The sequence below is a fragment of the Elephas maximus genome, chromosome 3 (assembly GCF_024166365.1).
Source record: "Elephas maximus indicus isolate mEleMax1 chromosome 3, mEleMax1 primary haplotype, whole genome shotgun sequence".
NCBI lineage: Eukaryota > Metazoa > Chordata > Mammalia > Proboscidea > Elephantidae > Elephas > Elephas maximus.
The window spans coordinates 104,773,884-104,797,530 of record NC_064821.1 but is presented as its reverse complement, the minus strand read 5'-3'; the positions used below and the strand labels follow the sequence as shown (position 1 = coordinate 104,797,530).

The 23,647-nt window shown below is 39.7% G+C and overlaps 1 pseudogene; it reads left to right on the top strand.

Moving 5' to 3' along the window:
• Nucleotides 1-23,323, top strand: part of LOC126071331 (cytochrome P450 2J2-like) — a 36,073-nt pseudogene extending 12,750 nt beyond the window's left edge.
• Nucleotides 23,324-23,647: the final 324 nt, after the last annotated feature.

Genomic DNA, 23,647 nt, shown 5'->3' with positions numbered 1-23,647 from the left:
TGACAGTTTTTAATGAGATGGTGAAGCAAATCACCAACTTCATATGGAAAGGAAAGAGGCCCCGGATAAGTAAAGCATTACTGAAAAAGAACAAAGTGGGAGGCCTCACTCCATCTGATTTTAGAACTTATTATACCACCGCAGTAGTCAAAACAGTCTGGTACTGGTACAATAACAGATATATAGACCAATGGAACAGAAGTGAGAATCCAGACATAAACCCATCCACATGTGAGCAGTTGATATTTCACAAAGGCCCCAAAGCAGTTAAATGGGGGAAAAGACACTCTTTTTAACAAATGGTGCTGGCATAACTTGATATCCATCTGCAAAAAAATGAAACTAGACCCATACCTCATGCTGTGCACAAAAATGACCTCAAAATGGATCAAAGACCTAAATATAAAATCTAAAACGATAAAGATCATGGAAGAAAATATAGGGACAACATTAGAAGCTCTAGTACATGCCATAAACAGTATATAAAACATTACTAACAATGCAGAAGAAAAACTAGATAACTGGGAGCTCCTAAAAGTCAAACACTTATGCTCATCCAAAGACTTCACCAAAAGAATACAAAGATCACCTACAGACTGGGAAAAAGTTTTTAGCTATGACATTTCCGATCAGCACCTGATCTCTAAAATCTACATGATACTGCAAAAACTCAACTACAAAAAGACAAATAACCCAATTAAAAAAAGGGCAAAAGATATGAACAGACACTTCACTAAACAATACATTCAGATAGCTAACAGATACATGAGGAAATGCTCATGATCATTACCCCTTAGAGAAATGCAAATCAAAACTACAATGAGATTCCATCTTACTCCAGTAAGGCTGGCATTAATCCAAAAAACACAAAATAATATTGGAGAGGTCACAGAGAGACTGGAACACTTATACACTGCTGGTGGGAGTGTAAAATGGTACAACCACTTTAGAAATCAATTTGGCGCTTCCTTAAAAAGCTAGAAATAGAGCTACCTACCATACAATCCAGCAATCCCACTCCTTGGAATATATCCTAGAGAAATAAGAGCCTTTACACAAACAGACATATGCACACCCATGTTCATTGCAGCACTCTTTTAAAAAAAAAAAGACAATAGCAAAAAGACGGAAGCAACCAAGGTGCCCATCAGTGGATGAATGGATTAATAAATTATGGTGTATTCACACAATGGAATACTACACATGGATAAAGAACAGTGATAAATCCGTGAAACATTTCATAACATGGAGGAATCTGGAAGGCATTATGCTGAGTGAAATTAGTCAGTTGCAAAAGGACAAATATTGTATAAGACCGCGATTACAAGAACTTAAGAAATAGTTTAAACAGAGAAGAACATATTCTTTGATGGTTATGAGATGGGGGAGGGAGGGAGGGTGCTAGAGGGGTATTCACTGATTAGACAGTAGATAAGAACTACTTTAGGTGAAGGGAAAGACAATACACAATACAGGCAAGGTCAGCACAACTGGACTAAACCAAAAGTAAAGAAGTTTCCTGAATAAACTAAATGCTTTGAAGGCCAGTGTAGCAGGGGCGGGGGTTTGGGGACCATGGTTTCAGGGGACATCTAAGTCAATTGGCATGATAAAATCTATTAAGAATACATTCTGCATCCCACTTTGGAGAGTGGCGTGTGGGGTCTTAAATGCTAGCAAGTGGCCATCTAAGATGCATCAATTTGTCTTAACCCACCTGGACCAAAGGAAAATGAAGAACACCAAGGACACAAGATAATTACAAGCTCAACAGACAGAAAGGACCACATAAAGCAGAGACTACATCAGCCTGAGGCCAGAAGAAATAGATCATGCCCGGCTACAACCGATGACTGCCCTGACAGGGAACACAACAGAGAACCCCTGAGGGAGCAGGAGAGCAGTGGGATGCAGACCCCAAATACTCATAAAAAGACCAGACTTAATGGTTTGACTAAGATTAGAAGGACCCCGGTAGTCATGGCCCCCAGACCTTCCGTTGGCCCAGGACAGGAACCATTCCCAAAGCCAACTCTTCAGACAGGGATTGGAGTGGACAATGGGATGGAGAGGGATGCTGGTGAAGAGTGAGCTTCTTGGATTAGGCGGACACTTGAGACTATGTTGGCATCTTCTGTCTGGAGGGGAGATGAGAGGGTCGGGGACGTTAGAAGGTGGTGCAATGGACAGAAAAAGAGAGAATGGAGGGAGAGAGCGGGCTGTCTTATTAGGGGGAGAGTAATTGGGAGTATGTAGCAATGTGTATATAAGTTTTTGGGTGAGAAAATGACTTGAATTGTAAACTTTCACTTAAAAGGGAGTAAAAATTAAAAAGAAAAAGAAGGTAGAAGGAATACACAGTCATTATAAAAAAAATTGGTCAATGTTCAACCATTTCAAGGGCTAGCATATGATCAGGAACCGATGGTACTGAAGAAGAAGTCCAAGCTGCTCTTAAAAAAAAAAAAAAAAATAAGGCATTGGCAAAAAACAAGGCTCCAAGAATTGAGGAAACATCAATTGAGATGTTTCAGCAAATGGATGCAGCGCTGGAGGTGCTCACTCGTCTATGCCAAGAAATATTGAAGACAGGTTCCTGGCCAAGAAACTGGAAGAGATCCATATTTGTGTCTATTCCCAAGAAAGGTGATCCAACTGAATGTGCAAATTATAGAATAATATTATTAATATCACACACAAGCAAAATTTTGCTGAAGATCATTCAAAAGTGGCTGCAGCAGTATATCCATAGGGAACTGCCAGAAATTCAGGCTGGTTTCAGAAGAGGACATGGAACCAGGTATATCAGTTGGTAATGTTAGATGGATCCTGGCTGAAAGCAGAGAATTCCAGAAGGATGTTTACCTGTGTTTTATTGACTATGAAAAAGCATTCATCTGTGTGGATCATAACAAATTAAGGATAACATTGTGAAGAATGGGAATTCCAGAACTCTTAATTGTGCTCATGAGGAAACATTACATAGATCAAGAGGCAGCTGTTCAGACAGAACAAGGGCGATACTGGCTTAAAGTCAGGAAAGATGCGCGTCAGGGTTGTATCCTTTCACCATACCTATTCAATCTGTATGCTGAGCTAATAATACGAGAAGCTGGACTAAATGAAGAAGAATGGAGCATCAGGATTGGAGGAAGAGTCATTAGCAACCTGCATTATGCAGATGACACAGCCTTGCTTGCTGAAAGTGAAAAGGACTTGAAGCACTTCCTAATGAAGATCAGAGACCACAGACTTCAGTATGGATTACACCTCAACATAAAGAAAACAAAAATCCTCACAACTGGACCAATGAGTAACATCATGATAAACGGAGAAAAGATTGAAGTTGTCAGGGATTTCATCTTACTTGGATCCACAATCAACACCCATGGAAGCAGCAGTCAAGAAATCAAATGTCTCTTTGCATTGGGCAAATCTGCTGCAAAGGACCTCCTTAAAGTGTTAAAAAGCAAAGTTGTCACCTTGAAGACTAAGGTGCGCCTGACCCAAGTCATGGTATTTTCAATCACATCATATGCATGTGAAAGCCAGACAATGAATAAGGAAGACCAAAGACGAATTGATGCCTTTGAACTGTGGTGTTGGAGAAAAATACTGAATATACCATGGACTGCCAAAAGAACGAACAAATCTGTCTTGGAAGAAGTGCAACCAGAATGCTCCTTAGAAGCAAGGATGGCGAGACTGCGTCTTACAAACTTTGGACATGTTGTCAGAAGAGATCAGTCCCTGGAGAAGGACATCACGCTTGGCAAAGTACAGGGTCAGCGGAAAAGAGGAAGGCCCTCAACGAGGTGGATTGACACAGTGGCTGCAACAATGAGCTCAGGCATAAGGATTGTAAGGATGGCGCAGGACCAGGCAGTGTTTCATTCTGTTGTGCATAGGGCCGCTCTGAGTTGGAACCAACTCGATGGCACCTAACAACAACAGATACCCATCAGTCAGCTCCAGCAGTTATCAACACATGGAAAATATCATTTATCTGCACCCACATCCTACTATTGCCCCCACTCCTGGATTATTTTTGAGCAAATTACAGACCTTGATTATTCCATCCATAAATATTTCAGTTCATTTTTCTGAAAGGACCTATTTTAATTAAAAAACCTATTGCTATACCTGAAAAATAGTAACAGTTGTTTAATATCCTCTAATATCTAGCCAGTGCCCAGATGTCCCTACATATAAATATTTTAAAACATTTTTTAAATTGTGATTTAGGTGAAAGTTTACAGCTCGATTTAGTTTCTCGTACAAAAATTCATATACATACTGTTCTGTGACCCTAGTTGCAATCCCTATGATGTGACAGCACCCTCCGCCTTCCCACTCTGGGTTTGCCGTGTCCGTTCAACCAGCTCCTATCCCTTTCTGCCTTCTCATCCCGCCTCCGGATGGGAATTGCCCATTTAGTCTCATTTTTTTTTTTTTTTTATCTACTTGAACTAAGAAGCACACTCTTAAGGATTGTTATTCTGTGTTTTATAGTCCAGTCTAATCTTTATCTGAAGAGTTGGCTTTGGGATGCTTTTAATTCTGGTTAAACAGAGTGCCAGTGGGGCTGTGTCTTCTGGGTTCCCCTAGTCTCAGTCAGACCATTGAGTCTGGTCTTTTTACAAGAATCTGTGTTCTGCACCACACTTTTCTCCTGCTCTCTCAGGAACTCTCTGTTGTGTACCCTGTCAGGGCAATCATTGGTGGTAGTCGGGCACCATCTAGTTCTTCTGGTCTCAGGCTGATTGAGTCTCTGGTTTATGTGGCCCTTTCTGCCTCTTGGGCTCATATTTTCCTTATGTCTTTTTTTTTTTTTTTTTTGCCTTTTCTTGTTTTTTTTTTTTTTTTTTTTATAATAACTTTTATTAAGCTTCAAGTGAACGTTTACAAATCCAATCAGTCTGTCACATATAAGTTTACATACATCTCACTCCCTACTCCCACTTACTCTCCCCGTCTTGAGTCAGCCCTTTCAGTCTCTCCTTTCTTGACAATTTTGCCGGCTTCCCTCTCTCTCTATCCTCCCATCCCCCCTCCAGACAAGAGTTGCCAACACAATCTCAAGTGTACACCTGATATAATTAGCTCACTCTTCATCAGCGTCTCTCTCCCACCCGCTGACCAGTCCCTTTCATGTCTGATGAGTTGTCTTCAGGGATGGTTCCTGTCCTGTGTCAACAGAAGGTCTGGAGAGCATGACCGCCGGGATTCCTCCAGTCTCAGTCAGACCATTAAGTTTGGTCTTCTTATGAGAATTTGGGGTCTGCATCCCACTGCTCTCCTGCTCCCTCAGGGGTCCTCTGCTGAGCTCCCTGTCAGGGCAGTCATCGATTGTGGCCGGGCACCAACTAGTTCTTCTGGTCTCAGGATGATGTAGGTCTCTGGTTCATGTGGCCCTTTCTGTCTCTTGGGCTCTTAGTTGTCATGTGGGCTTGGTGTTCTTCATTTTCCTTTGCTCCAGGTGGGTTGAGACCAATTGCTGCATCTTAGATGGCTGCTTGTTAGCATTTAAGACCCCAGACGCCACATTTCAAAGTGGGATGCAGAATGATTTCATAATAGAATTATTTTGCCAATTGACTTAGAAGTCCCCGCAAACCATGTTCCCCAGACCCCCGCGCTTGCTCCGCTGAGCTTTGAAGCATTCATTTTATCCCGGAAACTTCTTTGCTTTTGGTCCAGTCCAATTGAGCTGACCTTCCATGTATTGAGTGTTGTCTTTCCCTTCACCTAAAGCAGTTCTTATCTACTGATTAATCAATAAAAAAACCCTCTCCCACCCTCCCTCCCTCCCCCCCTTGTAACCACAAAAGTATGTGTTCTTCTCAGGTTTACTATTTCTCAAGATCTTATAATAGTGGTCTTATACAGTATTTGTCCTTTTGCCTCTGACTCATTTCGCTCAGCATAATGCCTTCCAGGTTCCTCCATGTTATGAAATGTTTCAGAGATTCGTCACTGTTCTTTATCGATGCGTAGTATTCCATTGTGTGAATATACCACAATTTATTTACCCATTCATCCGTTGATGGACACCTTGGTTGCTTCCAACTTTTTGCTATTGTAAACAGAGCTGCAATAAACATGGGTGTGCATATATCTGTTTGTATGAAGGCTCTTGTATCTCTAGGGTATATTCCTAGGAGTGGGATTTCTGGGTTGTATGGTAGTTCTATTTCTAACTGTTTAAGATAACGCCAGATAGATTTCCAAAGTGGTTGTACCATTTTACATTCCCACCAGCAGTGTATGAGAGTTCCAATCTCTCCGCAGCCTCTCCAACATTTATTATTTTGTGTTTTTTGGATTAATGCCAGCCTTGCTGGTGTGAGATGGAATCTCATCGTAGTTTTAATTTGCATTTCTCTAATGGCTAATGATCGAGAGCATTTTCTCATGTATCTGTTGGCTGCCTGAATATCTTCTTTAGAGAAATGTGTGTTCATATCCTTTGCCCACTTCTTGATTGGGTTGTTTGTCTTTTTGTGGTTGAGTTTTGACAGAATCATGTAGATTTTAGAGATCAGGCGCTGGTCGGAGATGTCATAGCTGAAAATTCTTTCCCAATCTGTAGGTGGTCTTTTTACTCTTTTGGTGAAGTCTTTAGATGAGCATAGGTGTTTGATTTTTAGGAGCTCCCAGTTATCGGGTTTCTCTTCATCATTTTTGGTAATGTTTTGTATTCTGTTTATACCTTGTATTAGGGCTCCTAGGGTTGTCCCAATTTTTTCTTCCATGATCTTTATCGTTTTAGTCTTTATGTTTAGGTCTTTGATCCACTTGGAGTTAGTTTTTGTGCATGGTGTGAGGTATGGGTCCTGTTTCATTTTTTTGCAAATGGATATCCAGTTATGCCAGCACCATTTGTTAAAAAGGCTGTCTTTTCCCCAGTTAATTGACACTGGTCCTTTGTCAAATATCAGCTGCTCATACGTGGATGGATCTATGTCTGGGTTCTCAATTCTGTTCCATTGGTCTATGTGTCTGTTGTTGTACCAATACCAGGCTGTTTTGACTACTGTGGCTGTATAATAGGTTCTGAAGTCAGGTAAGGTGAGGCCTCCCACTTTCTTCTTCTTTTTCAGTAGTGCTTTGCTTATCCGGGGCTTTTTTCCCTTCCATATGAAATTGGTGATTTGTTTCTCTATCCCCTTAAAATATGACATTGGAATTTGGATCGGAAGTGCGTTAAATGTATAGATGGCTTTTGGTAGAATAGACATTTTTACTATGTTAAGTCTTCCTATCCATGAGCAAGGTATGTTTTTCCACTTAAGTATGTCCTTTTGAATTTCTTGTAGTAGAGCTTTGTAGTTTTCTTTGTATAGGTCTTTTACATCCTTGGTAAGATTTATTCCTAAGTATCTTATCTTCTTGGGGGCTACCGTGAATGGTATTGATTTGGTTATTTCCTCTTCGGTGTTCTTTTTGTTGATGTAGAGGAATCCAAGTGATTTTTGTATGTTTATTTTATAACCTGAGACTCTGCCAAACTCTTCTATTAGTTTCAGTAGTTTTCTGGAGGATTCCTTAGGGTTTTCTGTGTATATAATCATGTCATCTGCAAATAGTGATAACTTTACTTCTTCCTTGCCAATCCGGATACCTTTTATTTCTTTGTCTAGCCTGATTGCCCTGGCTAAGACTTCCAACACGATGTTGAATAAGAGCGGTGATAAAGGGCATCCTTGTCTGGTTCCCGTTCTCAAGGGAAATGCTTTCAGGTTCTCTCCATTTAGAGTGATATTGGCTGTTGGCTTTGCATAGATGCCCTTTATTATGTTGAGGAATTTTCCTTCAATTCCTATTTTGGTAAGAGTTTTTATCATAAATGGGTGTTGGACTTTGTCAAATGCCTTTTCTGCATCAATTGATAAGATCATGTGGTTTTTGTCTTTTGTTTTATTTATGTGATGGATTACATTAATGGTTTTTCTGATATTAAACCAGCCTTGCATACCTGGTATAAATCCCACTTGATCAGGGTGAATTATTTTTTTGATGTGTTGTTGGATTCTATTGGCTAGAATTTTGTTGAGGATTTTTGCATCAATGTTCATGAGGGATATAGGTCTATAATTTTCTTTTTTTGTAATGTCTTTACCTGGTTTTGGTATCAGGGAGATGGTGGCTTCATAGAATGAGTTGGGTAGTATTCCGTCATTTTCTATGCTTTGGAATACCTTTAGTAGTAGTGGTGTTAACTCTTCTCTGAAAATTTGGTAGAACTCTGCAGTGAAGCCGTCTGGGCCAGGACTTTTTTTTGTTGGGAGTTTTTTGATTACCGTTTCAATCTCTTTTTTTGTTATGGGTCTATTTAGTTGTTCTGCTTCTGAATGTGTTAGTTTAGGTAGGTAGTGTTTTTCAAGGAATTCATCCATTTCTTCTAGGTTTTCAAATTTGTTAGAGTACAATTTTTCATAATAATCTGAAATGATTCTTTTAATTTCATTTGGTTCTGTTGTGATGTGGTCCTTCTCATTTCTTATTCGGGTTATTTGTTTCCTTTCCTGTATTTCTTTAGTCAGTCTAGCCAATGGTTTATCAATTTTGTTAATTTTTTCAAAGAACCAGCTTTTGGCTTTGTTAATTCTTTCAATTGTTTTTCTGTTCTCTAATTCATTTAGTTCAGCTCTAATTTTTATTATTTGTTTTCTTCTGGTGCCTGATGGATTCTTTTGTTGCTCACTTTCTATTTGTTCAAGTTGTAGGGACAGTTCTCTGATTTTGGCTCTTTCTTCTTTTTGTATGTGTGCATTTATTGATATAAATTGACCTCTGAGCACTGCTTTTGCTGTGTCCCAGAGGTTTTGATAGGAAGTATTTTCATTCTCGTTGCTGTCTATGAATTTCCTTATTCCCTCCTTGATGTCTTCTATAACCCAGTCTTTTTTCAGGAGGGTATTGTTCATTTTCCAAGTATTTGATTTCTTTTCCCTCGTTCTTCTGTTATTGATCTCTAGTTTTATTGCCTTGTGGTCTGAGAAGATGCTTTGTAATATTTCGATGTTTTGGACTCTGCAAAGGTTTGTTTTATGACCTAATATGTGGTCTATTCTAGAGAATGTTCCATGTGCGCTAGAAAAAAAAGTATATTTTGCAGCAGTTGGGTGGAGAGTTCTGTATAAGTCAATGAGGTCAAGTTGGTTGATTGTTGTAATTAGATCTTCCGTGTCTCTGTTGAGCTTCTTACTGGATGTCCTGTCCTTCTCCGAAAGGGGTGTGTTGAAGTCTTCTACTATAATTGTGGAGGTATCTATCTCGCTTTTCAGTTCTGTTAAAATTTGATTTATATATCTTGCAGCCCTGTCATTGGGTGCGTAAATATTTAATATGGTTATGTCTTCCTGATCAATTGTCCCTTTTATCATTATATAGTGTCCTTCTTTATCCTTTGTGGTGGATTTAAGTCTAAAGTCTATTTTGTCAGAAATTAATATTGCTACTCCTCTTCTTTTTTGCTTATTGTTTGCTTGATATACTTTTTTCCATCCTTTGAGTTTTAGTTTGTTTGTGTCTCTAAGTCTAAGGTGTGTCTCTTGTAGGCAGCATATAGATGGATCGTGTTTCTTTATCCAGTCTGTGACTCTCTGTCTCTTTATTGGTGCATTTAGTCCATTTACATTCAGGGTAATTATAGATAAATAAGTTTTTAGTGCTGTCATTTTGATGCCTTTTTATGTGTGTTGTTGACAATTTCATTTTTCCACATACTTTTTTGTGCTGAGGCGTTTTTCTTAGTAAATTGTGAGATCCTCACTTTCATAGTGTTTGACTTTATGTTAGTTGAGTCGTTACGTTTTTCTTGGTTTTTGTCTTGAGTTATAGAGTTGTTATACCTTTTTGTGGTTACCTCATTATATACCCCTATTTTTCTAAGTAAAAACCTAACTTGTATTGTTCTATATCGCCTTGTATCACTCTCCATATGGCAGTTCAATGCCTCCTGTATTTAGTCCCTCTTTTTGATTATTGTGATCTTTTACCTATTGACTTCCATGATTCCCTGTTATGTGTATTTTTTTTTAATTAATCTTAATTTGTTTGTTTTTGTGATTTCCCTATTTGAGTTGATATCAGGACGTTCTGTTTTGTGACCTTGTGTTGTGCTGATATCTGATATTATTGGTTCTCTGACCAAACAATATCCTTTAGTATTTCTTGTAGCTTTGGTTTGGTTTTTGCAAATTCTCTAAACTTGTGTTTGTCTGTAAATATCTTAATTTCGCCTTCATATTTCAGAGAGAGTTTTGCTGGATATATGATCCTTGGTTGGCAGTTCTTCTCCTTCAGTGTTCTGTATATGTCGTCCCATTCCCTTCTTGCCTGCATGGTTTCTGCTGAGTAGTCAGAACATATTCTTATTGATTCTCCCTTGAAGGAAACCTTTCTTTTCTCCCTGGCTGCTTTTAAAATTTTCTGTTTGTCTTTGGTTTTGGTGAGTTTGATGATAATATGTCTTGGTGTTTTTCTTTTTGGATCAATCTTAAATGGGGTTCGATGAGCATCTTGGATAGATATCCTTTCGTCTTTCATGATGTCAGGGAAGTTTTCTGTCAGAAGTTCTTCAACTATTTTCTCTGTGTTTTCTGTCCCCCCTCCCTGTTCTGGGACTCCAATCACCCGCAGGTTATCCTTCTTGATAGAGTCCCACATAATTCTTAGGGTTTCTTCATTTTTTTTAATTCTTTTATCTGATTTTTTTTCAGCTATGTTGGTGTTGATTCCCTGGTCCTCCAGATGTCCCAGTCTGCATTCTAATTGCTCGAGTCTGCTCCTCTGACTTCCTAGTGTGTTGTCTAATTCTGTTATTTTATTGTTAATCTTTTGGATTTCTACATGTTGTCTCTCTATGGATTCTTGCAACTTATTAATTTTTCCAGTATGTTCTTGAATAATCTTTTTGAGTTCTTCAACAGTTTTATCAGTGTGTTCCTTGGCTTTTTCTGCAGATATCCTAATTTCATTTGTGATATCATTAAGCATTCTGTAAATTAGTTTTTTATATTCTGTATCTGATAATTCCAAAATTGTATCTTCATTTGGGAAAGATTTTGATTCTTTTGTTTGGGGAGTTGGAGAAGCTGTCAGGGTCTGCTTCTTTAAGTGGTTTGATATGGATTGTTGTCTCCGAGCCATCACTGGGAAACTAGTTTTTCCAGAAAATCCGCTAAAAAAAAACTGCAGTCAGATCCCTATCAGAGTTCTCCCTCTGGCTCAGGCTATTCAGATGTTAATGAAGCCGCCTGGGGAGGGTGGGGGAGGGAACAGAGAGATAGGAGAGTAGCACCTCAGAATATAGCCAGAGTTGCTTGTCTTGCTTGGAAAGACTATTATATCTGAGATTCCCGCGGGCGCGTCGCCTATGTGTGCTGTCTGTGTGGAGATTGCCCCCGGGGGGTCTGGCCCGCTGGAGTCACGGTCAGATCCTCCGCTTCCAGCCCCACGCCCAGCGTCAAGGCTCCCCTACTGGGACGGTGCACTCTCAACTCCAAAATCAGTCGCTGCCTCCCGGGGACTTCTCGTCCCTCCAGCCGCGTGGCCGTGCCGCCCCCGTGAACCAGGTGGGCCCCCTCCCGGGGTTAGTTCAGATGGGTGGAGTAGCTCCCCGTGCTTGTGCCGCGACCGAGTGTCCCGGCTGGAACGCTGTTCTCCCCGCTCCAATACCAGTCGCTGCCTCCCGGGGACTTCTCCTACCGGCTGCGTCCCACGCCGCCCGCGCGACCCGGATGGTCACCTTCCCGGGGTTAGTTCAGGGGGTGGAGCAACTCTCCGTGTTTATGGCGTACCTGCGTGCAGTCCAAATCCCTGTGGGACGGTTCCCCGGCTCGGGTGCTGCTCTTTCTGCTCCAAGATCAGTCACTGCCTCCCGGGGACTTCTCCTAACGGCTGCGTCCCACGCCGCCCGTGGAACCGGCTAGTCCCCCTCCCGGGGTTAGTTCAGGGGGGTGGAGCAGGTCTCTGTGCTTGTGCCGTACCTGACTGGTATGCTGGCTCCAGGCTCTGGAAACAATTGCTGCTTCCCCGTATTAGTTCGTTCTCCGTCTCTAAATCTGTGTTTGTTGTTCAGGGTTCGTAGATTGTTATGTATGTGATCGATTCACTTGTTTTTCCGTGTCTTTGTTGTAAGAGGGATCCGAGGTAGCGTCTGCCTAGTCCGCCATCTTGGCTCCGCCTCCCTCCTTATGTCTTTTTTTTTGTGTACTTCATTCTTCTTTGCTCCGGGTAGGTTTAGATCAATTGATGCATCTTAGATGGCCGCCTGCTGGCTTTTAAGACCCCAGACGCCACTCGCAAAACTGGGATGCAGAGCATTTTCTTAATAAACTTTGTTATGCGAATTGACATAGATGTTCTCTGAAACCATGGCCCCCAAACCCCCTTCCCTGATACTCTGTCCCTCAAAGTGTTTGGTTGTGTTCAGGAAACTTCTTAGCTTTTGGTTTAGTCCAATTGTGCTGACTTTCCCTGTATTGTGTGTTGTCCTTCCCTTCACCTAAGATAATTCTTGTCTACTATCACTTGGCTCATCTAGTTAGTGAATTCCCCTCTCCCTCTGTCCCCACCCTCCTAATCATCAAAGAACGTTTTCTTCTGTTTAAACCTTTTCTCAAGTTCTTATAATAGTGACTCATAAAATATTTGTCCTTTTGCGACTAATTTCACTCAGCACAATGCCTTCCAGATTCATCCATGTTGTGAGATGTTTCACAGATTTATCACTGTTCTTTATCGTTGCTTAGCATTCCCTTGTGTGAATATACCATAATTTGTTTGTCCATTCACCCGTTGATGGGCACCTAGGTTGTTTCCATTTTTTGCTATTGTGAATAGTGCCGCAATGAACAGGGTTGTGCATGTATCTATTCATGTGACAGCTCTTGTTTCTCTACAATATATTCCAAGGAGTGGGATTGCAGAATTGTATGGTAGTTCTATTTCTAGCTTTTTAAGGAAGCACCAAATCAATTTCCACAGTGGTTGTACCATTTTACATTCCCACCAGCAGTGTATAAGTGTTCCAGTCTCTCCACAGCCTCTCCAACCTTTATTATTTTGTGTTTTTTGGATTAATGCTAGCCTTGTTCGGGTGAGATGGTATCTCATTGTAGTTTAGATTTGCATTTCTCTAATGGCTACTGATCTTGTGCATTTCCTCGTTTATCTGTTAGCTGCCTGGATGTCTTCTTTGGTGAAGTGCCTATTCATATCCTTTGCCCATTTTTTAATTGAGTTATTTGTCTTTTTGTTGTTGAAGTTTTGCAGTACCTTATAGATTTTAGAGATTAGACCCTGATCAGATATGTTGTAGCCAAAATTTTTTCCCAGTCTGTACGTTGTCTTTTCACTCTTTTGGTGAAGTTTTTTGATCAGCATAAATATTTGATTTTTAGGAGCTTCCCGTTATCTAGTTTCTCTTCTGGTGTTTGTGCATTGTTAGTAATGTTTTGTATTATGTTTATGCCATGTATTAGGGCTCCTAGCATTGTCCCTGATTTTTCTTCCATGATCTTTATCATTTTAGATTTTATATGTAGGTCTTTGATCCATTTTGAGTTAGTTTTTGTGCATGGTGTGAGGTATGGGTTTTGTTTCATCTTTTTGCAGATGGATATCCAGTTATGCCAGCACCATTTATTAAAAAGACTGTCTTTTCCCAGTTTAATGGACTTTGGGCCTTTGCCAAATATCAGCTTCTCATAGGTGGATGAATTTATATCTGGAGTCTCAATCTGTTCCATTGGTCTCTGTATCTGTTGTTGTACCAGTACCAGGCTGTTTCAACTACTGTGTTGGTATAATAGTTTCTAAAATCAAGTAGTGTGAGGCCTCCCACTTTGTTTTTCTTCTTCAGTAATGCTTTACTTATCTAGGGCCTCTTCCCTTTCCATATGAAATTGGTGATTGGTTTCTCTATCTCATTAGAAATGCCATTGGAATTTGGATCAGGATCACATTGTATCTGTAGATCACTTTGGGTAGAATTGACATTTTCACAATGTTGAGTCTTCCTATCTGTGAGCAAGGTATACTTTTCAATTTATGTAGGTCTTTTTTGGTTTCTTGCAGTAGTGTTTTTACTTTTCTTTGTATAGGTCTTTTACATCTGTGGTTAGATTTATTCCTAAGTGTTTTATCTTCTTGGGGCTATTGTAAATGGTATTGATTTGGTGATTTCCTCTTCAACGTTCTTTTTGTTGGTATAGAGGAATCCAACTGACTTTTGTATGTTTATCTTGGATCTTGATATTTTGATGAAATCTTCTATTAATTCCAGTAGCTCTCTTGTGGATTCTTTGGGGTTTTGTGCGTATAAGATCATGTCATCTGCAAATAGAGATACTTTTACTTCTCCCTTACCAATGTGGATGCCCTTTATTTCTTTTTCTAGCCTAAATTGCTCTGTCTAGGACCTCCAGCACAATGTTGAATCGGAGTGGTGATAAAGGGCATCCTTGTCTGGTTCCCATTCTCAAGGGGAATGCTTTCAGACTCTCTCCATTTAGGATGCTGTTGGCTGTTGGCTTTGTATAAATGCTTTTTATTATTTTGAGGAATTTCCCTTCTATTCCTATCTTGCTGAGAGTTTTTATCATGAATGGGTACTAGACTTTTTCAAATGCCTTTTCTGCATCAATTGAAAACATCATGTGTTTCTTATCTTTTGCTTTATTAATGTCATGTATTACATTTATTGTTTTTCTAATGTTGAACTATCCCTGCATACCTAGTATGAATCCCACTTGGTCATGGTGAATTATTTTTTAATGTGTTGTTGAATTCTATTGGCTAGAATTTTGTTGAGGATTTTTGCAACTAAGGTCATGAGGGATATTTTTCTGCAGTTTTCTTTTTTGTGGTGTCTTTACCTGGTTTTGGTATCAGGGTTACGCTGGCTTCATAGAATGGGTTCAGGACTATTCCATTCTTTTCTATGCTCTGAAAACCTTTAGTAATACTGGTGTTTTCTTCTCTGAATGTTTGGTAGAATTCTCCAGTGAAGGTGTCAGGGCCAAGGCTTTTTTTTTTTTAAGGAGTTTTTTAATTATCTATTCAATCTCCTCTTTTGTTATAGGTTTATTTAGTTGTTCTACCTCTGTTTGTGTTAGTTTAGGTTGGTAGTGTGTTTCTAGAAATTTGTCCATTTCCTCTAGGCTTTCAAATTTGTTGGAGTACAGTTTTTCATACTTCTGTTATGATTCTTTTAATTTCAGTTAGCTGTGTTGTGATATCACTCATCTCACTTCTTATTCACTTTATTTGTGTCCTCTCCCCTTTTTCATTTTTCAGTTTGGCCAGTGATTTATTGGTTTTGTTGATCTTTTCAAAGAACCAGCTTTTGGTCTTACAACTCTTTCAGTTGCTTTTCTATTCTCTATTTCATTTATTTCTGCTCTAATTTTTGTTATTTCCATTTTTCAGGTTCCTGTGGGCTTCTTTTGCTGCTCTCTTTCTATTTGTTTGAGTTGTAGGGTTAATGTATTGATTTTGCCCCTTTCCTCTTTTTGGATGTGTGCATTTGTTGCTATAAATTGACCTCTGAGTGCTGCTTTTGCTGTGCCACAAAGATTCTGGTATAATGTGTTTTCATTCTCATTTGATGCTATGAATTTCTTTATTTCATCCTTAAGTTCTACTATAACCCAGTAGTTTTTGAGGAAAGTGTTCAGTTTCCATGTATTTGATTTTTTTTTCCTTGCTTTTCTGTTATTGATTTCTACTTTTATGGCTTTGTGATCAGAGAAGGTGCTTTGTAATATTTCAATGTTTTGGATTCTGTTAAAGCTTGTTTTGTGGCCTAATATGTGGTCTATTCTGGAGAATGTTCCATGTGCGTTGGATAAGAAAGTATACTTGGCTGCTGTTGGGTGGAGTGTTCTGTATATGCCTACAAGATCAAGTTGGTTGATTGTGGCATTTAGATCTTCCATGTCATTATTGAGCTTCTTTCTTGATGTTCTGTCCTTCACCAAAAGTGTTGAAGTCTCCTCCTATTATTGTGGAACTGTCTGTGTCTCTTTTCAATGCTGTTAGCATTTATCTATTTTGGAACCCTGTCATTGGGTGGGTAAATATTTATTGTGGTTATGTCCTCCTGGTATATCAACCCTTTGATCATTATATAGTGTCCTTCCTTACCCTTTGTAGTGGATTTTGCTTTAAAGTCTATTTTGTCAGAGATTAATATTGCCATTCCTGCTCTGTTTTCATTGTTTGCTTGATATATTTTTTCCATCCTTTGAGTTTTAGTTTGTCTGTGTCATTGAGTCTAAGGTGTGTCTCTTGTAGGCAGCATATAGACAGATCATGTTTTTTAATCCATTCTGCCACTTTTTGGCTCCTTATTGGTACATTTAGTTCATTTACATTCAGCGTAATTATTGATAGGTTTGGGTTTATTGCTGATATTTTGGTGTTTTTGTGTGTGTGTCTTGTTGATAGTTTCTCTGTTCCACTTAAGTTTCTGTGCTCAGTCATTTTTCCTTATGTGTTTTCTTTTCATCTTCCTCATTGTTGTTGATTTTGTATTTGCTGCGTCTTTATGTTTTTCTCGTGTTTTATTTTGATGCGTAGGATTGTTAGTTTCCTTTGTGGTTACCTTAATATTCTCTTTTTCCCTAGGTTTAAACCCATCTTTTATTTCTTGATATTGCCTTGACTTCCTCTCCATATGAAAGTTCTATGGCTACATTTTTTAGTCCCTCTTTTTTGTTTTAATGTTGTCATTTTTTACATATTGATGTCTCTGTTTCCCTATTTTTAGTGTTTTAGCTTTGATTTATTTGTAAGTTCCCTGTCTGGTTTGATATCTGGTCTGTCCTGTGTTCCAGGCTTGGGTTGTTATCTGATGTTCTAACTGGAGGACTCTCTTTAGTATTTCTTGTAATTTGGCTTGTTTTTTTAAAAATTCCCTTAACTTCTGTTTATCTGGAAATGCCCTAATTTCACCATCATTTTTTGAGAGACAGTTTTGCTGGATATATAATTCTTGGCTGGCAATTTTTTTTTGCTCAAGGCTTTATATATGTCATCCCACTGCCTTCTTGCCTACATAGTTTCTGCTGAATAGTCAAAGTTTAGTCTTATTTACTCTCCTTTGTAGATGACTTTTTGTTTATCCCTGGAAACCTAGGTTGCATAGTGGTTTAGTGCTGTGGCTGCTAACCAAGAGATCAGCAGTTCGAATCCACCAGGTGCTCCTTGAAAACTCTATGGGGCAGTTCTACTCTCTAGCTGCTTTTAAAATTCTTTCTTTATCATTGGTTTTAGCATGTTTGATTGTAATATATCTCGGTGACTTTCTTTCGGGAGTAGCCTGTGTTGGGTTCCATGAGCTTCTTTGATAGGTATCTTCTCATCTTTCATTATATCAGGGATGTTTTCTGCCAACAAATCTTCAACAATTCTCTCTGTATTTCCTGTTATCCCTACCTGTTCTAGTACTCCAATCACTTGTAGGATACTCCTCTTGTTAGAGTTCTATTTAATATGGTATTTAATATGTTCTTTTATCTCTGTGTTTTATATATATTGGTAATTAATTATAGAGAATTGAACAGAATCATGTTTGCTTTTAGAAAGGCTACCTTTTTAGGAGGTACATAATGTCTATTTGTCTCTCTTTTTTACGTTAAAATTGATCACTGGGTTCATGTATTTTCAGCCTGACCCATTTATGATATCATCCCTCATCAGCCCTTTACCTAATAGTTTTAGAAATCATTGATGATCATTGCCAAGATCCATTTTTTGGGAGGATTTAAAATGGTTATATTGTAATTCTTTTATTTTCTCTTTCCAATAGACTTTTGATTTCTGATTTTGTACTCATCAACTTTGATTCATTCTTATTAATAATTTGTCTATGGATGACTCTATAGATAATCCTATTGTATGTAACTAATGATAGCCTTGTTTCCTCCTTTGCGATCCTCATATCATTAATTTCTTTTTCTTGCTTCATTGTACTGGCTAGTGTAGAGAGTAAGGTGATCAGGAGTGATACTTGGTGATGGGTAAGCAAGGACCAGCTTGTGTAAGGGCTTATAGGCTCAGGTAGTCATGTAGAAGTATTTTCTGAGTATAGTGGAAATCTACTGGGGGATTGAGAGTCAAGGAGTGAAATAATCTGATTAAATAGTTAAAAGATCACTGGCAGCTCTGTGGGAAATAGACTGAGACTGGGGCTAATGGTGGAATCAGGAAAACTACTGGAGGCTATCACAACATCTAGGTGAGATATGATGGTGGTTTCCACTATGTGGTTTGGACTGTGGAAACGATAGGGGTGGTGAAAAGTGGTCTGAGGCTGGACACTGAAATGCCTTTCCAGAAGGGTGAGAGAGAAAGGAGAGTCAAAGATGACTCTAAGGTTTAAGTGTAAGCAAATAAAAGAGAGGAAGAGATGAAAAGAGAAGATTGATTCTGTGGTCTTAAAATGTAGAAAAGTGGCAGTATGTTTTCTCTATGATTGTTTTATTTTTATCAGTTAGCTCTACAATGTCTTTTCCTGGATAATGAAATTCCTTCCTGGACTTCACCAAACACTCTTTAGTGACTGGGAGAAACTGAAAGTATTTGTTTCTCGTATGATTGAAAAACACAAGAGAGATTGGAATCCTGATGAACCGAGAGACTTTATTGATGCTTACCTCAAGGAAATGACAAAGGTGAGGAAATCAAAGCTGTTCCCTATGTTTTGTTCTTTAAGAGCAAATGGGGTGTATTATCTTTCTATATTTTCTGTAATAAATTATGTGCTGTATTATCATAAATTTAGTGGCTTAAAACAACATAAATATATTCTCTTATGCCTCTAGAGATCAGAAGTTTAAAATCAGTTTAACTGGGAAAAAGCCCAGGCATCAGTAGTGCTGGCTCCTACTGGAGGCTCTGAGGAATTTTGTTTCCTTACCTTTTCAAGCTTTTAGAGGCTGTCTGCATTCCTTTGCACACTTCCTTTCCTCCATCTTCAAAACCAGCAGTATAGTATCTTCTCTCTTCTCTGACCACTGCTTCTTTCCATCCCTGTACATCCTTTCACTCTTTCGCCACACTCTTATAATGCCCTTCATGATAACGTTGGACCCATCTGGATAATCTAACATAATACCCTCATCTCAAGATCCTGAAGCTAATCACATCTGCAAAGTCCGTTTTCTATAAACCAAAACCTGTTGTCTTCAAGTCGATTCGAACTCATGCAGTAGAACTACCCCATAGGGCTTCCAAGGTTGCAAATCTTTATGGAAGCAGGCTGCCACATCTTTCTCCTGTGGAGCCACTGGTGGGTTTGAACCAAACTTTCAGTTAGCAGCTGAGCATTTAACACCAATGCGCCCCGAGGGTTCTTTCCCTTTTCTAAATAAGGCATCATATTCACAAATTCTAGGGTTTAGGATGAGGACATCTTTGAAAGTCATTATTCAGCCTACCACAGAGGAAAAAAAAAAAAGCACTGTTTCAGAGTATAGAAGTAGCATTAACTCAGGATTGCTGAGACAATTGGAAATAAAGATAAGGGTTTAATGGTATTTTGTTTGAGACCCTGGGAATACCCAAGTACTGCCTTCTCATCCCCAAGGCCTACCCTCTACCCTTATTTGAAGGAGCTGTACTCAAAAGGGAAAATAGAAACTGAGCATGAAAGTACTGTTTTATTATTAGATATGTCTGTGCCCAGTTGCCCGAGGAACCCTGGTGTCACAGTGGTTAAGTGGTCAGCTGCTAACCAAAAGGCTGGTGATTTGAACCCGCCAGCCACTCCTTGGGAGAAATATGTGGCAACCTGTTTCTGTAAAGATTACACTCTTGGAAACCCTATGATAGGGCATTTTACTGTGTCCTATGGGGTCACTATGAGTTGGAATCGACTTAATGGCAACAGTTTTGTTTTTGGTTTAGAGCGCTGGTGGCATAGTGCTTAAGAGCTTGACTGCTAACCAAAGGGTCAGCAATTTGAACCCACCAGCTGCTCTTTGGAAACCCTATGAGGCGGTTCTTCTCTGTCCTATAGGGTCACTATGAGTTGGAATGGACAGCAAGAGATTTGGTTTTTGGGGGCCCAGTTATCTACTCCTATCTTTAGCCTCCATATAAGAGCATAAGTAAAGCTGAATTGGACATCAGAGTTTAGCCTCAGGGCCTAGGTGGGGCTTTTTGTTCCACCCACCCCTATATCACTACTTTCAATCATTATAGAAAAGAAGCAGGAAGAAAGCCAGGTTGAATGTATGGCCTTTGACACAGTGACCCCTCCACTAAATATGCGTCACTGAATCAGTGTCTTGACTTTTGACTCTTCAGATTAATGGTTCCTCCTCATGGAGTAGGCAGATTGATGGATTCCTTTCCACCTTCTCCCTTATTTCACCTTGTTGGCATAGTATTAATAGAAGCATTGTTTTCTCCTCAAAGGAAGAGACTGTACTTGCTGTATGGTGTTCCGGTATGGGACTACGCGTTAAGAGAAATGTTGACAAATTGAAGGATCCAGAGGAAGATGATAGTGTCAGGAGGAACAGGTGATCAAATTAGAGAGGGTAATCTAGAAAGGAAAAGGGGTTCGGGGAGATACATGAATTGTTGCATGAAAGGGGAATTGAGTTTATTTTTTCTGTAACAGTAAAACACTTGTTGATTATTTGCTGTGTGCCTGTTGCATCTCAGGCAGCTCATCACGTGATCTTAAGAGGGTATTTTACGTTATAGGAAACTGAAGCACAGAGAGATTAAGTAACTCGTCCTAGGTCATACAGCTAGTGAGGATGTGACTGACGTTGGAACGCAAGTCTATCTTTTTCACAATCCATGCTCTTTCTCTCTCCCAATTATAGGTGTGAGATAATGATTGTTTTGATTTATTCTGCTCAAGTGCTGGAAGCCCTAGGTAGCCTCCAGCACTTGGGGAAGGATGATGCTGATGATATTGCTGTAATACCCTATGCTTTCTGAGAAAGCCAAAGGGAAAGTTGCTTCTCCTTGGGGCATTTCTTTCCAAATTCCTTCCCTAGGATGATGCCCCTGTGTTTTGTGGAAACTAGGAAGAAATTAATAAATATTTTTCTTTCTAGTATACAGGCAGTGCTACTTCGAGTTTCCATGAAGAAAACCTTGTGTGCAGCACGCTGGACCTCTTCTTTGCTGGAACAGATACAACTTCCACAACTCTGCGCTGGGCTCTGCTTTACCTGGCCATCTACCTGGAAATCCAAGGTGAGCATTCATGTGCCTGGACCAGACAGACAAATGCCTCCTCAGACATACTGCCTCAGGGTTGTGACCAAAAGATATCATGGTAGAATGAAAAGATAGGTGGAACAATCACAAGGTAGACTCAAGACCAACACGTTCTTTAATTTTTCTGTCAGGGATTCTGATGGGTCCTGGTAATGCAAAGGGTCCCTTTGCTCAAGAAGCTGAGAATCTAGTGGGGAAAACAGTAAAGTCGATTGACACTGTGTTAAATTTCACAGAAGAGTGACATTCTTGTACGAAAATCTGGTCTTTTTAAGAAATGGCTTGCCATTGCCCTTTGAATGATGTCCAGACTCCTCAGGTGTGCCCTTTTCTGCCACCGTCAAGCCCACCCGCTCTGCAGGCTGGCCTCACTAAATCACATGTCATTTGTCCATTGCACTGTTCTTATTATGCCTCTGTTCATTCACACGTACTGTTCCCTCTACCAAAAATGCACTTCCCCAATTTCCCTAAACAGCAAACTTCAAACTCTTCTTGAAGAGTCTGACCAGATACTACTTCCCTTATGATGTATTCTGACTCCTTGAAGAAATTTCTAGCATTTCCTTTCTTTAGGTTCAAAGGGAACACACACCTTTTCCTTTAAGGGCATGTTTGAAGTGTTAAGCATCACTTCTACATACATTCTCTTGACCAGAACTTAATCATATGATCACACAGTTGCAAGGAAGTCTGGGAAATGTAGTCTTTAGCTGGGCAACCAGGTAAAATCTTTATTACTATAGAAAAAGAGGAGAACAGATGTTGGGGGACAGCTAGTAATTTGTATCATTTATTGGGGTCTTACCTATATCAGTTTATGCAACTCTCAAAATATACTTAAGATGAATGTAGATTTATTCCCTCTAATTTATTCCCTCATACGAGGTAACTGAGGCTCAGAGAGTTTAATTAAATTGGAGCATTAATTTTGTACAGCATGAGTTGATCCAGATTTGTCTTACAGCAGGGCCCACTTACCACTCTTATATACCTCCTTGAGAAACTAGAGTCTATGGAGCCTGTGTTAATCTTAATAGCTACAACAATGAACTCAAACATACCAACAATCGTGAAGATGACTCAGGACCTGGCAGTGTTCCCATGAGTCAGAGCTAACTCAATGGCAACTAATAACAATAACAACAACACTATAATCTTACCCATTTTGACCCTGGTTGTTCCATTCCTTAGCCTAACTAGGCTCAAGAAAATTATGGGGTTGAAATTTTTCTAAATAAGCCCTTTGAAGGATTAAGAACCATTTGTTTGTGACCTTGGAGACCACCCCTGCATCTCTGGAAGAAAGCATGAAAGCTTAAAAAAGAATAGAACCTTTTGTTTTCCAGAGAAAGTACAAGCTGAGACTGACAGAGTAGTTGGCCAGTCACGGCAGCCCAGCCTGAATGAATGAGAGCACATGCCCTACACCAATGCCGTCATCCATGAGGTGCAGAGAATGGGCAACATCATCCCCTTGAACGTGCCCAGAGAAGTGACATTTGATACCACTGTGGCTGGATACCACTGCCAAAGGTAACCAGGGGCTCTCAGCCTCAGGTCTTCAAGTCCGTATTATTAGACAGTAGGAATCTGAATTGGAAAAATGACATGTATTCATATCCTAAGCAATCACTCAAATGGGGAGAGAGAGATATTATACTTGATATAAAAAAAAAAAAAATTTTTTTTTTTTTTTATATAGTACTTTTTTTTTTCCTCCAAGTATGGGCTTTAGAACATTAGTACACCTGGGTTAATAGGTATTGGGGCAAAGATGGGGAATTCTGTGGCCAGATAAGTTTAGGGAAAGACTTAAAAACTTCTCAGAGTTTTTACTATACTAATTTGCATTGGAGGGCAGTGTTGGTTCAGTGGTAAATTCTCACCTTCTATGCAGGAGACCTGGATTTAATTTCCAGCCAGTGCACTTCAGTGGGGTTCGAAACCACCAGTGGCTCCTTGGAGAAAACATGTGGCAGTCTGCTTCCATAAAGATTTACAGCCTTGGAAACCCTATGAGGTCACTATGAGCTGGAAGTAACTTGATGGCAGTGGGTTTTTGAACGCCTCATCGCAGCCACCCCCTGTCTGGCAGTGGAGGTTTAAGTGTTGCTGTGATGCTGAACAGGTTTCAGCAAAGCTTCCAGACCAAGAAGTTGGACTAGGAAGGAAGGCCTGGTAATCTACTTCTGAAAATCAGCAAATGAAAACCCTACAGATCACAACAGTCTGATCCTGTTGTGTGTGAGTCGCCATGAGTTGGGGGCAATTCGATGGCAGCTAACAACAACAGTGTGCATTGTCAGTCTTCATGGGGACACAGTAGGCAGCAGTTCTCAGTCATACATTGACACAGAACCTTTTTCTTTCTCTTGGTAGAACAGCC